General features: G+C 39.1%; 1 pseudogene; it reads left to right on the forward strand.

The window, feature by feature from the left end:
- The first annotated feature begins 1,469 nt into the window (after positions 1–1,469).
- Positions 1,470–1,862, forward strand: LOC110214291 (large ribosomal subunit protein eL21 pseudogene; annotated as a pseudogene).
- Positions 1,863–16,410: the final 14,548 nt, after the last annotated feature.

A 16,410-nucleotide genomic window follows, 5' to 3' on the forward strand; every position in this document is an offset into this window, starting at 1 on the left:
CCAGTCCATGACCTGTGTATGCCTAGATCCCTAGCCCTGAATAGATGAAACTAATAGAATGCCAGGATCTAAATCTTCCTAGGGGCACAGATTGGTAATGTATCTCCGAAGTGTCCATCTGAATGGAATAAATGCCTAGAAAAGTAAAGAAGACACACACACACACACACACAGACACACACACACACACACACACACACATGCACACGATCCTGTTTTCTGTCAGCCACAATGGCATGCAAAACCCTGATACCTTACATACTCTGTCTTAGTCAACATCCATTTGCTTGCTATCAAATTATCTGAGACTTCTTATTGCTATAAACCATATCTAATACCCTGAAATAAATTACTATCTTTTCTGCATTCCCCACAGGAGCTCTTGCCCTAAATCAACATGCCTTATATCTGGAAGATGCCTCGTTCAGTTTCTAAACTGCACAAGGGTATGATTGGCATGTTCCCCTCCTTGCTGTTGTTAATTTTACATTATAGTAATAAGTATACAAGTCTGTCTTATCTCCTTTACTAAGCTATGATATCTTTTAAGGCAGGGACCATGAGTATAACAGTGGGAATACTGGGAATTGTGAATGAGTTACTAAATTTCTCTGAGCCTCAGTTTCCCCATCTTTAAAATGAGGACAATAATATTCAAACTTCTAATAGGCAATAAAGACAGAAAACATTTATTAAAGGTTTACTATGTTCCAGGCACTGAGCTAAGATCTAAGGATGCAAAGAAAGACAAAAGCAGACTCTTCTCTCAAGAATTTCATAGTCTATTATGACTTGTGGTGAAGAGAACACTTTCTAAAATTTTAAAACACCTGGAAACACAAAATATTTCTTTTATCAGTGAATTCCCCACATGCAAACTCAAAGATGGTTGAACACAATAAGCACTAGCTAAAAGAATGTTGAACGTTAAATGTTCAATGAATGTCATCCCATCTAATATGGTTGATGAGAAAACCAAGATTCATAGGTTGATTCAGAACTCTGCAGGCAAGCATGACAGTCTATATTTTACAGATAAAAATGATATTAGGGGTGGCATAGGGCCACACACCACAAACAATTCTTTTTGCCAAGCAGCTGTGAGTGAACAAGGGGTGCAGATATAGAGAAAATATAGATGTGATTATGGCACTGGAAATATATTTCAGTGTCCACTTATACCCATCAGAGAATAAGCATTTATTTATTTAAACATCTAGTGCCTTTAGGTCTAGGATATCTTGGTAGATTTGGAACTACTGAGTGGTTCACGAATGTGGGGAAACAAGTGGAAGGCCTATAGGAACTTAGCCATTGTAGTCTAGGTTTTTTTTTTTCTTCTCACCTCATGCACCCTATTTCCTTACACGTCATGGTGTATGGCCTACTTGTAACTGTAATTCCAGAGAAAGCCTTTATGGACATTATGTGATGTGCTTGTGAATTCTTGAGTCTTTTATGTGATCCATATGCGAATATACAAGAAAGGTGATATTGTAGATATCAAAGGTATGGGCACAGTTCAGCAAGGAATGCCCCACAAATGTTACCATGGCAAGACTGGAAGGGTCTATAATGTTACTCAACATGCTGCAGGCATTGTTGTAAAAAAACAGGTTAAGGGCAAGATTCTAACCAAGAGAATTAATGTTTGTATTGAGCATATTAAGCATTCCAAGAGCAGAAATAGCTTCCTGAAGCGGGTAAAGGAAAATGATCAGAAGAAGAAGGAAGCCAAAGAAAAAGGCAGTTGGGTTCAACTGAAGTGCCAGCCTGCTCCACCCAGAGAAGCACACTTTGTGAGAACCAATGGCAAGGAACCTGAGCTGTTGGAACCAATCCCCTACGAATTCATGGCATAAATGGCTGTAAAATAAAAACAAGAAAAAATTCTTGGGTTATTAAAAAAAAAAGAAAGCAATCCACCAGGGAAGATTGCCCAGAGGTGGAGTTTGTGTGGGGGGGGAGAAAGAAAGAGACAGAGAGAAATAGAGAGAAGAAGGAGGAGGAGGAGGAGGAGGGAGAGGGAGGAGGAGGAGAAAGAGAAGGAAGGGGAGGCGGGGGAGGAAGGGGTGAAGGAGGAAGGGAGTGAGAGAGTCAGAAACAGACAAAAGAGATATAAAGATAGTGAGGAAAAACAGAGACAGAGATAGAAAGAGAAAGAGAAAGGAAGGGAGGAAATGGAAGAAGGAGAGGGATGGAAAGAGGGAGATAGAAGGAAAGCGGGGAAAGTTAAGGGACAGAGAGAGGAAAGGCATGGGGGAGGGACACAGAAGCAGAGGGAGAAGTAGGGAGGGAGAGGTAGAGAGAGTAGAAGGAGGGAGAGATGAAAAAGAGAAAGGGAGGAATGAGAGAAAAGGAACAGGGAAGCAAAAAGACAGATAGATGGAAGATTCAATCAAGAAAATTTAAGTGATAATCCTGAAGTTGCACACTGGTTCAGCTGCTGTTCAGGTTTTCTAACTCCAAGTGCAGAGGTCCTTGTAGGAAATGATGTTGCTTCCCCTTTCATTAACAAAAAGTCCACTAACACCTTCCTGTACTTTATGTTTTCCCCTTTTAGCAAATCCTGCAATTTCCTATCTCACCTAAATCCAGGATCTGACAAGTGTACTTTCAAGGAACATCCTGGCCTGGAGGCAGCTCTGAGATTGGAAATGCTGATGGAGAAGATGGGAGGAGCCAGGCCTCTCAGCAGTGTTTTCTTCATATAAATAAGCCCCAGAAAGTTCAGAGCCACCCCTTCTGGAGACCCACAGCAACAAGGAGATCTGGATGATTTTTCAATCATTCTAATTCTGTGCATCATTGCCCTTGGGAAGACCCTTTCTTAGTGAATTTACTCTTTGACCATTTGCAAAAATCTAATAACATTGTGACCCAATGAGGCATGAAGTAGTGTGTAGGGCACCTCCATGATCTGCTCTGGGGACTAAATGTTTCATTTGCTGGTGAGATCCTGGAGAACAGAGCCTGGAGGCCTGTGGGGTAGGGGAGACAGTAACAGATTTGATATTTGCAGGAGAGAGAGGGCACATAAGGGTAGGGAACCAATGGGGACCTTGCTGACATTCTGGAGAGCTGTGGTAATGACTCTGAGAGGCACAGCCCACATGGCTACAATCCTATTTTTTTTTTTCTGTTTTTGTTTAGCCATCTCATGTTCTATTAAGTCTGCATATACCCAGGTCAATGTTACCTCTAGACCAAGAATCTTCAGTCTTTGGATGGAAGAATGAATCCATTTCAGTATTCTATTCACTTCAATGACAATGAATATGATAATGAAACACTTAATATAGCACATTTAAAAATAAGAAACATAACTCATTTATAACAATAATAGCTGGTATTTATATAGCTCTTCATGGTTTTTGAATTGCTTTACCAACATTTCTTTGAGTTTCACAATAACCCTGGGAGGTAGGTGCTATTATTACCCACATTTTAAAGAGGAGGAAACTGAGACAGGGAGAAATTAGATTACTTGCCCAGAGCCACACAGCTAATAAGTTTCTGAATTAGGATTCGAACCAGGGCTTTGTGGCTTCAGGTCTAGTACTTTTATCCACTGTACAATCTAGCTGCCTAATTTGGTCCTCATTACAACCCTTTAAGGGTGATAATATTGGAATTATTATACCCATGTGACAGATAAGGATTCTGAGATAGTTTGATTATGTCATAATAGTGGAAAGCATGCAGGATTTGGAGTTAGAGAACATTGGTTTGAATACTAGGTCTGCCATTTACTCGCTGAATAACCTTGAGCAATTTTTTTAAACCTCTCTGGGCCTCAGTATCCTCATCTATATATTAAAAAAAAAAAAAACTGAGCAAGACGATCTTTACTGTCCTGTCCTGTTCTAAGTCCATGATCTTGTGATCTGAGAGCTATGATGTTTTCAAGGTGCACCTGAAAGGTTGTTTTATCTTGCATAAGTTACTCTCTTCACCTTGAACCCTCAATCTTCTCATCTATAAAATGGAGTAACAATCTTCATATTGTTGACCCAATTCCAAGGAGGGTGAGGTATTGTGAGGGAATAGTATTGTAAACCTTAGAACACTAAAGGAACAGGAGCTCCTACTACTATTCAGCTCCTATGATTAGAAGGCTTTTCCTCAGCGTTGGGAGTGGGAGCAAATATTCCTCTTTGCAATGTCTGTGCATTTATTCTAAAGAGGAATAAATAAATAAAGACAAATAAGTATATAAATAGTGTTAAACCAGAATTATTTATATATGTATATGTATATATGCATATGTATATACAGTTAAATATGATAATATTATGTGTACATAGATATAGATATACAATATTAAAATGAAGAGAGGAAAAAGTCTGAACGCTGTGGTGATTCTTCTTCCACACATTTCAGAGTTTCAATTATCTAAATTACTGCTTTGCCCCTGGCACAAAAGGAAGAAGATCTATTTTTAAAGTCACTGGGTGATAAATGCTAGGTTGGTCTTCTTGTCAACAATGCTTAATAATTTTGATCAGTAGCTGTCATGTTTTAAAGTTGATGGGGCAGCAGCCGGTAATACCCTTCTTCCCCTTCCCCAGAGTCTCCATTTTCAGCCTGGAATCATAAGGGAGAACCTAGGAAAGTAGCCTTTCAAGGCAGGCTCTTGGTGCCAAAGAGGGCAGCTGAGAAACAAAAACAAAAACAAAAACAAAAACAAAAACAAAGCAAAACAAAGCAAAAAAACCAACGGTATTCCCAGAGACCAGGACATGTTTGGAATAGAATGGCTCGTGGGAACTAAGGGCTGTTTCCAAGGAAAATAAAATGAAGAAACTGGGGTATGACTGGGGAAGGAAGATTCTTCCAGGAATGAAGCAAAATGATCCCTAGGATTTGAGTCAGGAGGCAGACTCAAATTTTTCTCCTGCCTTGCTCCATTGCCTTGGGTAAATCATTTCCCCTCCCTAAGCTTCCTTTCCTTCTGTAAAATGAGGGGGTTAAACTTAAGTGATACTAATAATAGAACTCACATTTATCCAGCGCTTGAAGAATTCCAATGGTGTCCTTATATCACCCCAGTGAGGTGGGAGTGCAAGGGTGATTATCCCTTTATTACAAATTAGGAACATGACCCTCAGAAAGGTCAAGTTATTTATCTTAGGCCCTTCCTTTTGTAAGTATCATCTAGGGCAGATGCCTAGACTTCTAAGATCAATGCTCCTTTCACTACCTCCTCACTTCCTCTTTAATCATAACAGCTAATGATTATATAATGCCTACTATGTGCCAGGCATTTTGCAAATATCTCCTCTGATCCTTACAACTACCCTGGGAGGTAGTTACTACTATGATTCCCATTTTAAAGTTGAGGAAACTGAGGTAAACAAAGGTTGACTTGCCCAAGGTCACAGCTGGTAAGTATCTAAGGTCAGATTTGAACTCAGGTGTTCCTGACTCCAGGCCTAATCTTGTCCATGGTGCTACCTAACTACCCAATGTCTCTTTTACCCCTTCCAGCTGTAAATCAATCTAGGACAAAATAAGTAGAGATAAAGAGACTTGATTTTATGTTCCTGTCAAGAAAAAATAATGAAAGCTAGCAAATATGTGATGATATACAGATTACAAAGAACCTTCCTCACAATGATGTGGTGAAGTGGGTAACACAATTAATATTCTCTTCATCTTAGAGATAAAAATTCTAAGGTGGAGAGAGTGATGTCACTTGATCAATGTTGCTTAGCTAGTAAGTGACAAAGCTAGGACTCTCTGTAGATCTTCAGATGACAAGTCTAGGGCTTTGTCTAGTGCACTGGGTTACCTTTCATAGTTAGCATTTTTACATAGCACATTTTTGCAAAGTACTTTACCCGTTAACTCATTGAATCCTTCCAACAACCCTATGAGGTAAATGTTGCTATTGTCTCCATTTTACAGATAAGGAAACTGAGGCTGACAGAGATCAAGTGACTTTGCCAAGGTGGCACATATAGTATCTGAGACAAGAATTGAACTCAGTCTTATTGAAAAGTCCCACAGTCTATCCACTGCACCATTTAAAATTTATTTTAAAAGAACTATTATTAAAAACATGTGGCCTATTTGTTAGTGCTTCTCAAGTTATTGTATCTTTACTTCTCTGTTTATATATTCCCCCGACACAACATGAGTTTCTTGAGGGCAGGGACTATTTTTAATGCTATATTTGTTTTCCAAGTGTCTACCGTAATGCTTTGCAAATGCTAGATGCTTAATAAATACTTATTCCATTAGTCTGAATAAAATACAAAACATTTTCAACATATTTGTCAGTGAAGAAAAAAGAAACAGTGAGTAGGTAGATGGGACTGAGGGATTAATGGAAGGATTTTATTGGATTGTTTAGATGCAAGCTTGCTTTTAAGTAGACCAAAAAGGGTCAGTGGCTAGGGATAGATTTCATGGAAGTGGGAACATGAATGGAGCAATCCTAATCTTGAAGGGAGTAAAGTGATCCAAGCTGTAGTGTGAAGGATAAGGGATTAGCATTAGAGACTAATAGGAATGTGTTTTCAGGGACAAGAAGGAAGGATTAGAGTGGTGATGCTGTGAAGACTGGATATGCAGAAGGGGCTGAAGGAATTTATGTCACGTCGTGTGAATACCCTCAGTGAAGTAGGAAGCTAAGTCACCTGCCATATATATGGGTAGTGGGATGCTTTTAATGACATCAGGAGAGAAGAAAAAGTGTGAAACAGTCACTGTGGGTGTGGAGTGAGACACCAAGACTACATGAGTAGGGAAGGAGCAATTGGAATGCCATTCAACCCAAAAAGAAAGTAAAAATAAAAGAATAGGAGGAAAGAAAAGAAAAGAGGATAAGAGGGAAAAAGAGAGGAGTGAGAGAGGGGAGTGGAGAAGAGAGGCGAGGAGGGGAAAGAAGAAGAGAAGAAGAGAATGGAGGGGAGGGGATGGTAGGAGAGGGGAGGTGTAAAGAGAAGGGAGAAGAAGGAGGGGAGGAAGGAGAAGGGAGGGGAAAAGAGGGGAGGAAGAAAAAATGTTAATGTGACCTAAGGTTACTTTGACTTTTCATGCTTTTTGAAACAGGGGATCCAGAATGCATTGCAATAGCTCTATTCTACTCTGCTCAGGCCAGTCAATAAGCTTGTATTTAAGTGACTACTATGTGTCAGACTAGGCGAAGCATTGTGCTAAGCACTGCAGATGCAAAGAAAGGGAAAAGACAGTCCCCATTTCACAACAAGCTAACAGTAGGAAAACAACTATACATAGATAAGGATAAACGTATACTGGGTAAACTTGAAATAAGCAACAAAGAGAATGCACTAGTATTAAAAGGGATTGGGACCAGATATTGTGTTCAACTCTGGCTATGACGTTACAGAAAGGGAAGGAATCATGGATGCGATGCAAAAGGGACTGGAGACCATAAAATATGAAGACGATGATTTGAAGAAATCAAAGATGTTTACTTAGGAGAAGAGAAGCCATAGAAGGAGATATAGGTATCTTCTAGTGATGGGAAGGCTGACATACAGAAAATGGATTAAAATTGTTTATTTTTGGAACCAAAGGACAGAATTAAGAGCAATGAGTGTAATCTTCCACAGGACAAAATTTGTCTCAAAGCAAAGAAAAGCATTCTAATAATTGTCCAAAAGTAAAAGGGGCTGCCTTAGAACATGATGTGATCCTTATCACTTGTTTCATTTTGAACACTACCTCCCTCAGTCTGCCCTCCCCTCTATCCACCCTCTCCTTTTTCTTTCCCATTTCCCGTCCTACAGCCTATAGGGCAAGTTAGATTTCTGTGTCTAAGTCTGTTATTCCCTTCTTGAGTCAAACCTGATGAGAGTAAGGTTTAAACAATGCTTATTTCCTTCCCTTCTTTCCCTCTGTTGTAATGTGTTTGAGACTCTTCATGCGATGTAATTTACCCTTTTTTGTCTCCTCCTTTCCTCTTCTCCCATTACAATTCCTTTTCACCAATTAATGAGGATTTTTTTTATCATCACATCAAAGTCACCTTATACCCACACCTTCTGTTTATGTAAATACCTTCTAAATGTCACAATAAGGATACAATTCTCAAGAGTTACAAGTATCATCTTCCCATGTAGGTGTGTAAACAGTTTGCCCTTATTGAATAACATGTTGTTATTGTTGTTGTTGTTTTTCTTTTTTATTTATCTTTATATGTCTCTCTTGAGTCTTATATTTAAAGGTCAAATTTTCCATTGAGCGCTGGTCTTTTCATCAGGGAAGTCTGTAAGTCCCCTATTTCATTGAATGTCCATCTCCTTTCCAGAAAGATTATGATCAATTTTTCTGGGTAGTTGATTCTTGTTTGTTATCCAAACTCCTTCCCTTACTGAATATCATATTCCAAGACTTCCGATCTTTTAATGTAGAAGCTGCAAGGTCCTGCATGATCCTGACTGTGGCTCCACAATATTTGAATTGTTTCTTTCTGGCTGCTTGCAGTATTTTCTTCTTGATCTGATAATTCTGGAATTTGGCTACAATATTCCTTGGCATTTTCTATTTGAGATTGCTTTCAGAAGGTGATTGATGGATTATTTTTATGACTATTTTACCCTCTGCTTCTAGGACTTCATGGTCGCTTTTCTTGATGATTTCTTGAAAGATGCTGTCCAAGCTCTTTTTTTGATTATGGCTTTCAGGTAGATCAATAATTCTTAAATTCTCTCCTGGATCTATTTTCCAGGTCAGTTGTTTTTCCATTGAGGTATTTTACATTTTTTTTTCTATTTTTTCATCTTTTGATTTTGTTTGACTGATTCTTGATGTCTCATAGAGTCATTAGCTTCCATTTGCCCAATTCTAATTTTTAATGAATTATTTTCTTCAGTTAGCTTTTGTACCTATTTTTCCATTTGGTCAATTCTACTTCTTAAGGAGTTGTTTTCTTCAGTGTACTTTCCCCCCTTATTTTGTCAGTTGTATTTTTAAAGGAATTGTTCAATTAATCTTCTATCTCTCTTATCTGACTTTTAAAAATTTTCTTGAGCTCTTCCAAGAAGGCTTTTTGGACTTCAGACCAGTTCATATTCCCCTTTGAGGTTATGGATGTGGGTATAATTGACAATGTTGTCCTCTCTTGAATTTGTATTTTTGATCTTCCCTGTCATCATAGTACTTCTCTATGGTCATTGTTCTACTTTGTTGCATTTTGCTCATGGTGTTGCCTTTTTTCTGACTTTTAAAGTTGATTTCTTCTTCTAGGGCACAGGGACACTTTCCCAGGTTTCTTGTGCTGGAGGCTAGGGGCCTGGTTACTGTTTTGTGTGGTGGGGCCTCAGGTGCTGGTTACTGGAGGCTATAGGGGGTAAGGTAGCTTACTTGGTGCTGAGCTAGAGCTGGTGGTAGTGGCTGGTATGTGCTTGGTGTTGGCACTTGCTAACCTAGGGCTCAGGATCTCCTACTGGCTTGCTGAGGTGGAGCTTGCCTCTGGCTTGCTGGGGTACCTCTCAGCCTGTACTGGTCCCTTTTAGCCACAGCAGGATGGATCTTTCCCATTAATCCCCCTAGCCTCTTGAGCTAAAAGACTGCTTCACCTTATCTTTTTGCTGGCTCCACTATTCCAGGATTTTTCCTGAGGCAACAGTCTCTGGGTTTTTCAAGGTCAGTAAGGGAGGGTGAGAGTGACTTACTGATTACTCCACCATCTTGGCTCCCAGAAGTCAAAATAGGTGACTTTCAAACATTCAGTTTCTGAGCTGATAACTCCAGAAGCAGCCACTGCCACTGCTGATTCAGTCACTTCCAAGTCCTGTTCCTGGTTTGTTGAGGCCAGGGCTATACTGGCGCAGCCTGCACTGGACTGTGCTTCTCTCTCACCCAGATCTGACAGACCCCTCCTGCTGACCTTCTAAGTTGCCTTTGGCATCTGTGGGCTGAAAAGTCTGGAAACCACCGCTGCTGCCAGTGATTCAGTCCCCTGAGGCCTGCTCTGGCTTTGCTGAGGCTAGGTCTGTGCTGGACTACACTTCTCTCTCAGCCTGGTGCAACAGATCTTTCCTGTCGACCTTCCAGATTGTCTTGGGCTAGAAATTTGCCTCACTCTGTCTCTTTGTGGGTTTCTGCCACTCTAGAATTTGTTCACAATTACTTTTTAAAGGTATTTGAAGGGGTTTGAGGGAGAGCTCAGGCGCTTCCCTGCCTTAACTCCACCATCTTGGCTCTGTCCCCCACTTGTTTCATTTAAAAAAAAATGTTAACAGGCATTTTAAAAGCACCTATGATGTGCCAGGCCTTTAAAATACTATCTAATTTGATCCTCACAACAACCCTGGGAAATAGATGCATTTATTTATCCATTATTAAGATGCAGGAACCGGTCACACAGCTAGTAAGTGTCTGAGATGACCTTTGAACTTAATTCTTCTTGATTCCAAATCTAACACTCTACTCACTGTACCATGTAACTGCCTCTGTTGGTCTTCAAACTGGTCAATGATATAGAGAAAGGGAATTTCTATTTAAGCAGACTTGTTGGATTTAATGACCTCCAAGGTCTTCTCTAACTTAAAGATTCTGGGATTATTCAGTCACAATGATGGCCTAGCTGAACCTAGGATCACAGATCATCATTTTAGAGCTGAAAGAAGCCTTTGAGTTAATCAAAACCCTAATCTTCATTTTACAGTTGAGGAAACTGAGGCAGAGAGAGGCTAAGTGTCCCACTCAAAGTCACATGGTACTAAATGGCCATGCTAAGAATGAAACTGAGAACATGAGACTCTAAGTATAGCATGCCTTCCCCTGTACCATGCTACTTCCCAACTATGTATTCTGCATTGGTAGTGGGTGAAATTAGTTCAAATTGAAGGATTAGGTGATTTCCTGTGGTTCTCAGCAGATATGGAATAAGAATGGAGGAAAAAAAAAAGATGTTTAGGTTTACTCAGGGAATCCAATCCATAGACTGAAAGTGGCAGAAGTTTTTCTTTTTGTTTATTTGTTTTCTTTTTTGTTTGTTTGTTTCTTTCTGGGGTGGAGGTGGAAGAGTGAGACATTGTAGCATTGTAGCTAACTCAAAATTAAAGTGAAAAAAAATCTGATCAAAGATTGATAAGAAGGTAAGTGACAACAGTGAGAGAGACACACTGGTAGAAAGAGGACAAAACCCATGATGATGGAATCATCATAGGTTTCCAGTTGTAAAGGATCTTACATAACATCTAGTCATTTTAAAACAAGGAAACTAAGGCTGAGAGTGACTTTGACAAGGTCACACCCTTACTTCAAATTCAAATTTCTTTACACTGTATCAAGGTAAGAATGAAATAGATCTAAAGGGAATAAAAGGGAGAGATATAAGAGATTCTAGTAGGAGAGTAGAATTAGTGTTGAAAGGTGATAAATTTGGAAGCATGGTTTACCAAAATAGGGTAGAGAGGAAATTTTTGTAATTGAGGGAGTTGCCAAATTAATAAGATTGGTAAAGAAGTTAGAAACATAAATATTGAAATTTTTGAGAATTATTATGAACCTTATTTTCCTTGTTTTCTTCTTAATGTCACCTATGTTCTAGCCATACTTTAACCTTCTTGCCATTTCTTGAACATTGCCTGGCTGTCTCCAATACCAAGCATGTACTTCCTTCTCACCACTAATTCTTAGAATCCTTGATTTTTTTCAATACTAAATTAAAGTATGATAAAGTCTTTCTTAATGTTAGTCCTCATTTTTCATATTCCTTGTCTTAATGTTGTATACATCTTATATACATGTTATCTCCTCCTGTAGAATATAAGCTTATTAAGGGCAGGAATTGTTTCATTTTTGTCCTTATATCCCCTGTACCTAGAATAGTGTCTGACACATAGTAGATGCTTAATAAATACCTGTTCCTTGATCAGGGCATTGATCTGAGAGGCAGACAATAATTCAGGAAATGAAATCATGGAGACAAAGTGGGAGCAAAACTTTCAAGTAAGTAGATTATAATAGTAGAGAAAAGAAGATGATTACATAAGTAGATTGGAAGGAGTTGTCACAGTCTTCTTGCACTAACTATGCATCTTTCTCTCATCCTCTGGGAAACTTGAAATATTGATTAACATCCTGGTGTTATGTGATTGGAAAACTTATAGCATCAACTAGAGAATGATCTGATAAAGGAAAGAAACAAGGATTTAAGTATTATGATGTGTTGTGCCAGGCACTGTGCTAAGTTCTTTACAAATATTATCTTATTTGATTCTCACAATTTGGGAAGCAGTGCTATTGTTAGCCCCATTTTGTAATTGAGAAAATTGAGGAAGATAGAGGTTAAGTGACTAGACCAGTGTCACACAGCCACTAAGTATCTCAGTAAAGATTTGACCTCATGTCTTCCTGACTCTAGGCCTCGTGCTTTATCTATTACACCTCTTAGCCTCCTCTAAAGAGGGCAGCATTTTTTCATTTTTTAAATTAATTAATTAATTTTTAGCTTTCAACATTCACTTCCATAAGCTTTTGAGTTTTAAATTTTCTCTGCTTCACTCTCCTCCCCCCTCCCCAAGATGGTGGGCAATCTGATATAAGATCTACATATACATTCTTATTAAACACATTTTCACATTAGTCATGGTGTAAAGAAGAATTAGAATGAATGGGAGGAACCATGAGAAAGAAGAAATAAAACAAAAAACACACATACACAGAAAGAGAGAGAGAGAGAGAGAGAGAGAGAGAGAGAGAGAGAGAGAGAGAGAACAAATAGCATGCTTTGCTCTGTATTCAGACTCTGTAATTTTGTCTCTGTATGTGGATAGCATTTTCTATCATGAGTCTTTTGGAGATGTCTTAGATCCTTGTATTGCTGAGAAGAGCTAAGTCTATCAAAGTCAGTCATCACTCAATGTGGCTATTGCTGTGTACAATATTATCCTGGTTCTGCTCACTTCACTCAGCATCAGTTCATATAAGTCCTTCCAGGTTTTTCTGAAGTCTGCCTGCTCATCATCTGTTTTAGCACAATAGTATTCCATTACATTCATATACCACAACTTGCTCAGCCATTCCCCAATTGATGGGCATCCCCCCCCCAATTTCCAATTCTTTGCCACCACAGAAAGAACTGCTATAAATATTTTGTACATGTGGGTCTTTTTCCCACTTTTATGATCTCTTTGGGGTACAGCCCTAGAGGTGGAATTGCTGGGTTGAAAGGTATGCACGTTCTGTAGCCTAAATATGACAACTTTTATGGCAGTGAGGAGCTTAGTATGATTGGAAGTGAGGAGCAATTTCTAGTCAGTGTGAAGAAAATCTTCCTTATAATGGGGACTGTGGAAGAACAGAAAAGAAATTTTCATCAGGTCATAGAAGTAGATGTTAAGGAAAGCTGCCTAGTGATTGGAACTATCCAGTCATAGAAAATGCTGCCTCAGAAGGTAGGGGGTTTCCCCTAACTAGTATTCTTCAAGCAAATATTTGATGATGCCTATGAGACATATTTTAGTAGAGAGTCTCATTCTCATACAGGTTGCACCAGATGACTCCTAAATTCTTTTCCAACTTTGAAATCCTGTGATTCTGAGATGTCCTATATGGTAGTGTTCTTCTCATACCTATAGGCATTTAAGCAGTATATGGATGATCCTTTGTGGACAATGTTGTTGACGGGATTTCTACTTATATGTAGTGTAGACTAGGTGAACTCCGAAACTCTTTCCAACCTTGAGATTCTATGCCTATGGAATTCTTACTGTTAACTAAAACTTTCCCTTAAAAAGTGGCCTAATTATGTTAAAAGCCCACCATCCTGGCTAGGATTTCATCTAATGGAGTAAGTTGAGGAGATTTGTGTTTTAGAACTGATAGATATGCCCCCATTTCTTTTCCTGAAAGCTAGAAAGAATTTCAAAGTCTTAGATTTGCATAAACCTATAAGGCGATTATATGAATATTTAAGGGGACTTGACATCTGTAGAGTGCCAGCACTTCTCATGCCCCATCTTTACATTTATACTAATGACTCCATTTTCTGAGTTGGTTAGGAAAGAGTCAGTCAGTCAGTAAACATTAAATTTCTACTATGTGCCAGGTACTGTGCAAAACACTGCAAATTCAAATATGAAAAGGACAACTCATGCTCTCAAGGGATTTGCAGTCTAATGGGGAAAAACAACAGATGAAAAGAAGATGGGAAAGGGGGTGGAGGAAGAGGAGAAGGCTGGTGGGGACATGATGGAGAAGTCCAAAGGAGAGCAACAAGATGGGAAATGAAGAAGTAGCTGGTCTGGGCATTTTCCTGAATGGAGGCATTAGGAGGAGCTCTTTGCTCCTGCCTTCTAATTAGAAGAATCCCAAGGCATGGAGTACTAATGAGATATGAGTACCACGGTGGATTTAATCTTGTAGAATCAACACATTGCTGAGGGTCTTTGGAATGTGATGGAAAAGTCCAAAGGAGTACAGCTTGGATGAAAAATGACTAATAAACTTGGAAGTTTGGAGGGATTTGATGGCATGCCCTTTGTCTGGATGGCTATCCCAAAAACCTAGCACTGTTCAAGTCCTATTTTGTTTTTCTTTCTATGACTATTCAGGGACAACATTTTGTTTATCTCTTTAGCTTCTTTTCTTTGGATCTAGGAACCCAATTTCTAACACATGATATACAGGCAGCAAGAAGGAGCTGTCCACAGCTGAAGATTGTGTCCCAAATCAAGAAGGTGTCAGATTAAGCCTCATACTAAGATTAAATGTGAAACAAGTCAGATTGAGAACTCATTGATTAAATGAGCTCACATCCATTTGGATATATTATTACCAGATACTTCCTTGACTTTAGTGAGAATGCTAACAGATTATATCCACATATAATCATTTATCATGAGAAATGAAAAAATTTTTCACTATCATTTAGTACAATACCACCCATTGCACAAAAGTTTTAAAGTAAGGCCCAGGAAAGTCAAACAACTTAACCAAAGTTAGATAGCTTGTGAGTGGTTCCACCTATGTGTTCTCTCTCGAAGTCCAATCCTATTCATTGTAAAATCCATAAATGTTGGACTTAGAGTTAGGAAGACTTGATCCTGCCTTAAGAATGTACTATGTGTGTGAAACTGGATAAACCAGTTAGCCTCTCCGAGCCCCAAGTTCCTCATATGTAAAATGAAGATAGTGGTAGCACATACCTCGCAACATTGTTGTAAGAATCAAATGAGACACCACATGTAAAGTGTTTTGAAAATGCACCTTAAAGTTTTGCATAAATGCTGGATTATTATCATTATTATTATTATAATTATTATTATTATGGTAATACGCATTTGCTATTTTTTTCACCTAAAGCAAGCCTAGTTCTTGAATTGGCAGACGCATTAAAGAAGATGCAGGAATTTGAAAGAGGACAAAGCTAACAATGAACAGAAAGTGAAAGAAACCATGCCAGCCCCTTCCTAAGACTTACAGTAGTGACACCTGGCAAACACGCACAGATTGAGGGAGCACAACTGACCAGGCGAGGGAGAAAGAAGGTAAAGGCAGAGTAATACAATGGAAAGAGTGCTCAATCTGAAATTAGAAGTGAAGGAAACAAATCCTGGCTCTGCTACATCCTCCTCCTCTTCCTCCTCCTCATCATCATGATGTTCATTACTAGTATTTATATAATGCCTACTATGTGTGACCTTAGCCAAGCCATTTCCTTTCATTGGGTCTCATTTTCCTCACCAGTAAAATGAAGGTGTTAGGCTAGATGACCTCCGATGACCCTTCCAACTCTAAATCGACAATTGTATGATCTGCAAGAGAGCCACTGGGATAGGTCATAATCTACAAATGCCTTCCCATGGGAAACCTAAGAGATCAACAATAACCTCCCCCACAGGAAACAACTGGCCAGGTCCTATATCCTGGCCACTCCTCTCTAGTCCAAGTAATAGAATCTCTAATTAGAAGGCCCCTTAGAGCTCATACACTCCAACCTGAATCTAAAGCATGGCTCCACCTGTACCAGCCCTATGTGGTAGTAAGTTAATCTCCACTAGAACAATCCTTGAGGCTCTAACCCTCAAGGAAGGCCACAGTACTGGGGGACAAGTTAGGAGATTTTTTTCTTATTTTGAACAAAAATCTCCTTCTTCTGATTCCTTCCCCCCCCCCCCCCACTGCTCCTAGTTCTCCCTTCTAGGGCTCAGCAGAACAAATATTTGAAGGCAGCAGCTATATCCAGCCTAAGTCTTCTCTTAACTTTGAGTTAAATATTTCCATTCCTTTCAACTGATCCTATTATAGAATGGTCATAAGAAGCCAGTTAAGCCCCTGGATATGTCAGGACTATTAAACTGCTCATCTAGCTTTTAATAACAATAGCCTCTGAATGTATAATTAATATGCTGGAGTGGACAGAACATTGTACTTGCAGTCAAGAGGGGTCTATGTTTGTATCCCATCTCCAAAACTTGCTATAAA

This window comes from Phascolarctos cinereus, unplaced genomic scaffold (assembly GCF_003287225.1).
Source record: "Phascolarctos cinereus isolate Bilbo 61053 unplaced genomic scaffold, phaCin_HiC Scaffold_4;HRSCAF=312, whole genome shotgun sequence".
NCBI classification, from domain to species: Eukaryota; Metazoa; Chordata; class Mammalia; order Diprotodontia; family Phascolarctidae; genus Phascolarctos; species Phascolarctos cinereus.